This window comes from Populus alba, unplaced genomic scaffold, assembly GCF_005239225.2.
Source record: "Populus alba unplaced genomic scaffold, ASM523922v2 scaf248, whole genome shotgun sequence".
Lineage (NCBI taxonomy): Eukaryota > Viridiplantae > Streptophyta > Magnoliopsida > Malpighiales > Salicaceae > Populus > Populus alba.
The window spans coordinates 12,143-18,124 of NW_027340134.1; the positions used below are offsets into that span (position 1 = coordinate 12,143).

At 33.4% G+C, this 5,982-nt stretch overlaps 1 pseudogene; it reads right to left on the bottom strand.

Moving 5' to 3' along the window:
- Positions 1-3,308: 3,308 nt before the first annotated feature.
- On the bottom strand, positions 3,309-5,520 carry LOC118054850 (phosphopantetheine adenylyltransferase-like; annotated as a pseudogene).
- Between the last annotated feature and the right edge of the window lie 462 nt (positions 5,521-5,982).

A 5,982-nucleotide genomic window follows, 5' to 3' on the forward strand; every position in this document is an offset into this window, starting at 1 on the left:
ATGTGGATTATTGGTAATTGGAAAAGTTTATTGGATTTATTAGCATAAGTGAGGAGATTGTCGTATTGTTGACATTTGAAAGAATTGTTGGATTTATTGGCATCCGTGAAGGGATAATTGGATTGTTGACAATAAAAAGGGTTGTTAGATTTATTAGCATCCATGAGAGGATAATCAGATTGATGACAATGAAATGAGTTGCTGAAGTTATAACGAATGAGTGGTTGCTATTGTGATGTGATAATTTAGTCTAGATTGCTGAAAATATGAATGACAATTTAAAGAAATGAAGGTGTAATGTTGGTGTTTAATTAAATGTAGGAATAAATTATGAACAATAAGTTTCATGGTTTAAATAAAAATTAAATATTTATGCTTTATATATTTAATTACAGTCTATCACAAATCAAACATGATTAATAGAGATGATTAATAGAGCGTAAGGTTATGATCATCCTAGTTGTTATTGTAAAACTATGCAATATTATCAAATGATAATTTTTTGTTTAAATGAGTCTATAAATAGATTTGGTAGTTAAAACATGTAAAATTATATTTACTTTATTTTGGGGGTATTGGTAAAATTCAAAGTATTAGTAGTAAACAAATATTGTAGATTATATATTCTTGAATTGATATATAAGTCAATAAATGTTATATTTAAAATCTTTAAACATTTTATGAGTATGGCTATTGAAAATGTATAAATGAGCATGATGTGAATTTGAAAAGTATGATTGGTATTGAATAAGATGTGATCTAGAAGTGTTGGATGATATTGAGATTTGGAAAATTATGTTGTAATTGAGAATAATAATTTAATAATTTGGTATCTCAGGAAATTTCGCTAGATTTTTGATAAAAATTATTGATCATGATTAACATGGATGATAAAAGATTAAAATTTATCAGCGTTGTTGTAAAAGAATTAAATGGTCATGGAAATCCATTGCCTGTTTATTTTTCATTAAAAAAATTCCTTGTTATTTCCATGGATGATAAAAATGATGTTTATATCTAAAAATGGGGATGTTACAACTGGAGGCACATTAGCTACCCAAAAAAGACATGTACTTCTTAGGGGGCCTGCGTAAAGCCGTTTGTAAAATAGTAAAAATTACTTCTGAACTATTCGAGGTAAAACTCTACTAGACATAATAAGGAAAGGTTTCAGGCAAGCAGGTAGAAACAGAAACAACTAATCACTTGAACATCAAATAATTCCTTCCCTAACATCACAGCAAAAACCATAAAAGCCATGTCTTCCTCTTCTTCTTCATCTGATTGGCATAGTACAGAACTGTTTGTTCCACCACTTAAAAAATTACCTGCATTGGTCACCTTCTCTTCAATATCATCCATCTTCTCTCCCCGGTGTTTCAATAAGGAACAGCCATATCAAGAACACCTGATGCAGCTTTTCAAGCTTCTCTGTATGTCCCATCACAAACCTCATGCCTCTCTTTATTCTTCAAGTCCACCACTCCTTTCCCTTCAAACATCTGAACTCCCCCACCTCCTGAAATCTCTTCTTCGCTTGGTTCCTCTCCAGTCGCAGTGTGGTATCTTCTTTTCAGATCGTTTTTTTATAATCTGATAAAATCTTCTGTCTCAGGATCTGAAATCACTTATAATTTTCCTAAGCTTAAAACTCTTGAGCCATTGGTGACTGTATCCTCGTCCTATCAACAGGACTTCCTTCTTTATACAATTCTGATACTCTGCGATTGGATATATTGGATCTGTCAAGTGATTCCAGTTTGAATTCACAATCTTTGGGCCTTTTCTAAGAACTGCAACTATTCTGATTCCATTCGGTCTCTTAAGCCACGAAGACCACTTTGGCACTGTGAGTGGACTCGACTCTTAATAAGGTTTTGAAGATCAAAAACAGAGATTGGTAATAATCTTCCTCTTGATTCCGTTGACTTCATGGAAGAACTGAGAGAGGTTTGGTTGGCCTGATTCAATGTCAAGTTTCAACTTGAAGGTCCTTTTGGGCTTGTTTCTTTAGTTCACATAACTTCATAACGATCTTGTCATTAGATCATTCATCTTTGCAATAATTTTGCAAACCCATCTGCAAAAACTCATTAATTTCATATAAAAGCAGAACCCACATATATAAAGCAATAAACTTCTTTTCTAGACAAGAATAAGCAAACCCATCAAGAATACACATAATGGGTGTCAAATTCTACAAAATTATGAAAATTCACTTTCTAGAAAAGAAAAAATGAACACAAACTTAAAGAAACGATTTTGAAGAAATCATGGCAGTTAAAGAAACCATCAACAGTTCTAGTGAAAACCCATAAATAACATTAAATTAAACAATGCCTTAAAGAAAGCAGAAAAGCAACCATCAAAGAAACTTTAAAAAAAAAAAAAAACTCTGAGAGTTGTACTAAAAGGCAAAGAAAAGCATTAAATCAAAGAGGACAGGAAGAAAACAGAAGCCGGTTTGTTTAAAACCTTGGAAGAAACCAATGGCTCCGCTCTCTGCTAAAGAGACCAGTATCTAAAATCCTCTCTCTTTGTCTCTCTTTCTCCTTCGGTTTTAGATATTGAGTGCAAGAGAAAAATATGTATTTTTTTATTTTATTCTGAAGTTGCATGGAGGAGATCAAGAAGACGAGGAAGATAGAAAAGAGCGGATTGTGATCTTTCAGTTATGTTAACTCCTCTTTATACAGTTAGAGAATTTTCAAAATTCAGTTGTAGGGAAATAGTAGCCGTTAATATTTCTGTTGTAGTGCAATTCCATTGAGGCATTGAAACGGCAGTTAAAAATCAAAAACGACTCTACCTTAATGGTCGTGAAATGTCACCATTCTCATGCAATTATCTTGCCACTAGAGATGCAAGGCTTTTTTCAAAGCGATTTTGATCATGATAAAAGGAGCCTCCGCATGATACACAATCTTACATCAGAAAGTTGTGATACCGAGTTTAAATAGAAATTAAAAAACTGCCTGCTCTACTTTCAAAAGGTTACTGAAGCTGCTGCTGTTCCAAAGGCTAAAACCTGGGAGAACACGCTCACGCAGATATCTTGCTACATAGTGCAAGAGCGAAACGATTCTGAGTCCTACTAACACATGATTGTTTTCGCATCCACGTCAAAACATCCAATTTATTTTGGGAGAAATTGTGCAGATCAAATCATAAAATCATACAAAGAACATTCTCTCTATCTTGTATCATGTATTTTCCAAACAGTCTTCCACGAAATTCTTTGTTTCCTGAACCTGCAGAGTCAGGTATTGATACAATGCAATTAATTTCCGACATCGTGCATGATCAGACTAACTATACTCTGATGGTGTTTGTTGTTCTTTGGCCTTCTCGACTCAAGCCTCCTTAATGTCGTCAGAACTGAGCTTATTATCTCCACCAGATTCTTCAGGAACCAAGTCTACAACTTCAAATCTGCACAAATTCATGATATAAAGGCCTGGTCATCTGATACTTTTAAGCAATTATAAAAGCCCACTTTACATAAACAACATGAACACTACATCATCACAGATTAAAAAAAAATAGAAAATGGTAACACAAACCTTTTAGTTGTGAGAGGCCTCTGTCAGCTCTCTTCTTATTAGGGAACGGACAACCCACCTGCCACTGTCTCCTTGCTGCCGCAAAAGCAAACAGTTGGTCAAGAATAATCCCATCACACCTTTTAGGGAAGTAAAGAGGACATTGCAATTTACAACCCTAGAAGGTAAATTGCCCTCCTTTTTTTTTCTTATTTTTGTTCCACTCGTTGCTATAAACCAAAGTTCAATGAATAATACGAGAAAATGAGAAATAATGGCAACAAACTCAAGCAGCTAAGACAAGATTTACATTAATTTCTACAACATTGAAGCAGGCAATGATGGAGATAAACCCCAGCACAACAAAGAATGGCACGCATAAAAAAGCTCAAAAGAATACAGACACCTCAAGCTGGTATATATAAAGTTAGAATAACACAATGATTTTAAATAAAATGCGTAAAATTTCACATCAAAAACTGAAAGAAGGTCCCAAGAAAAAAACCCTAGACAATATGAATAGGCAACTCAAGCCTAAACAACAATAGCCCCCAAATTTTCATCGACGATTGAAGGCCCGTAGGGATCTGTAATAGTTTCAGCTTGCCCACAACAAGTTCCGGCTTAAAAGACTGCAAAAACAATATAGAGCAATCATTTTCTAAACAGAAAAGGGAAAAAAATCATTCCAAAAAAGAAAACCATGCTCACCATTTGGCAATGCATTTGATTTTAAATTACAGTGCTCACGGTCCATAGCTTTGCTACCTCACCACTTAACTGACGATGGAAATTCAAACTTCAGTTTTTCAAAAAGCTTCACCCAGTAAGAAGCACGACACACTATTTTTTCTCCTAGGTTAAATTACACATTCCTACTTCTTACTTTGTTGAACAATGGGATAACAGACTGTAAGAGATGCACAGAATTCCATCCAGCTCACTTTCTCAGCCACAAACAGTTTAACTTGTATATGCAGCTGTTCCAAACTAATAAACCAGTCTTGTCTAAAAACTCTCAACCCTTCTTTCCAGATACTGAAAAGAACAAAAAAACACAAAAACATTCTTTTCAAAATTTCAAATCAAATACCTTGATATAGTTTTCAACATTGTGCATCCTTTCCTCAATGGGTTGTATATAATTTCAGCAAACTGCAAAAGCAGAACCAAATACCTAATCATTGCACAAACGAAGGAAGAAATAAAAAATACTAGTAATTTAAATGGTTCCATTACATGTTCTAAGAACCCAAAAGGCAAGGTAATCAGCATCACTTCTGATAAAACAAACTCTTAATCATATAATCATTAATTACCAAAAGAATAAGCAAGAATTTTTTTTTAAAAAAAAAAAAAAAAAAAGAAGAAGAAGTTATTTTGTACCATTTCACTGGTACCTAAACTAGCTTCGGACACAACCACACGAATGTAAATGAGTAGCAAAAGTAATCACATTTCTTTTCAAAAATTATTGATTAACTTAAAAAAGAGTCAATAACAGCAATTTAATTCATTCGCGGATTAATATCAACCATTTGATATTATTCATAAAAATAGCAATAACTCATCTTTTAGGATGAATAGCATTACTCAACTAACAATATACAACAAAAAAAATATACTCAATAAATAAATAAATGGGAAATAATTGACCTGCTTATTCTTCAACATAGGACCATCACAGACTCCAATCACAATACGATCCTTCGCCAATTCTGCTGCCGGCCTAAAACAAAAACAAAAACAAATAAATAAATCATTTCGTTCAAAAATTCAAACAAAATCCGGTCACTGGTGCACGACTCTCTGTTCTTTTTGAGAGAGAGAGAGAGAGAAAGACCAAGAATGTCACCTTGAGAAGAGGCGGTGGCCGTAAACGTGTAACCGGTCAAAAGTGCCACCAAGAACCACCGCAGAATAAGAAATTTGGTGGTGAAAGTTTAGTGTTAACCACCGATTCCTCTACCGTTACCATTCTTGTAGTAAAGAGAGAGAAAACGGGTGAAGAGAGGGAAAAGAAATTGGATTTTGAGACTGAAAACGGAAATACCGTCTGAGTTTTATAAGGAAGAAATTAATTTTTTTTTTTTTTTTTTGGGGGGAGGGGGTGTTGGTGACTGGGGTAAGGTACAACGAACCTGGACTGTTTGTTCTCTTATTAATTAAAATGCAGTTTGAGTGATTTTTTAAAAAATAAAAAAGTAATATACTGTTTTATAATTCCAATTTATCTTTTGTGTTAGAAACACAGTTAAAAAAAACTAAATTCCTTATTTTTTTTATACTATTCATGTTAATTAATACTTTATTACTGTTCAATGAAACAATGCAATTAACATAAATAATATATAACAATACACTGTTATATGAACAGTACAAGGAGAATTGCATTGTTCAATTAAAAAATAATGAAACAGTGCAATCATCTTGCACTGTA